Source organism: Olea europaea, chromosome 13, assembly GCF_002742605.1.
Source record: "Olea europaea var. sylvestris chromosome 13, O_europaea_v1, whole genome shotgun sequence".
Classification (NCBI taxonomy): Eukaryota; Viridiplantae; Streptophyta; class Magnoliopsida; order Lamiales; family Oleaceae; genus Olea; species Olea europaea.
This window is the reverse complement of record NC_036249.1, coordinates 25,006,222-25,007,207: the sequence shown is the minus strand read 5'-3', so window position 1 is coordinate 25,007,207 and position 986 is coordinate 25,006,222.

The window sequence follows — 986 nt, the reverse complement described above, 5'->3', positions numbered from 1 at the left end:
ACAAATTCAATCCTCTGATGGATATCGCTATTATGTAATCTTTATTGACCACTATACTCACTACTGTTGGTTTTTCCCATGCACCAAAAATTTGATGTCTATCAAATTTTCACTCACCTAAAACTTGTGTTGGAAAAGCAATTTGATCATCCAATTAAAAATTTCTACTCAGATAATGGTGGTGAATATATCAAGTTAAAGACATGTTTTCTAAATCATGGGATCAGCCACCTTACCACTCAACTTCACACGCCCCAACATAATGGCATCTCAAAGAGACGACATCGACATATTGTTGAAACCAGAATGACCCACCTTACGCAAGCTGCCTTACCTACTACATATTGGCCTTATGCTTTTCAAACAACTGTGTACCTCATCAATAGACTCCCATCCCTAGCCCTAAAATATAGTTCACCTTATGAATGTTTGTTTGAGACAACACCAAATTATCTCAAATTACGGACATTTGGTTGCTTATGTTTTCCTTAGCTTAAACCCTATATTGGTCATAAGCTAGACTCCAAATCTCGTGCCTGTATTTTTCTTGGATACTCTATCTCTCGGAGTGCATATAAGTGCTTAGATTTCATGACATCTCGACTTTATCTTTCCTGCCATGTATAATTCAACGAAAATGAATTCCCCCCTCTCTGCTTAAAGCCACCTTCCGAGCCTATCCACACGAGTCCACCCACTGTGGTCTCGCCCCACCTATCTATTATTCTAATAGATATGCCCAGCGCATCATCTAATCCTGTTGTTGAGTCCTTCCCAAACCCAACTCGTTCACATCACTCTCAGCAGCAGCCCTTGGATCCGAGTCCTTCGCAGACTACATTAGTCACTTCTCTGGATGGTAACCCAAGTGCTACATCTGGCCCATCAGAACCTGCTGCACCAGTCCGTACTCATGGCATGATTACACGAGCCATGAATAATATCTACCGACCCAAGCAGATATACCAAGTGTCTAAACATTCACT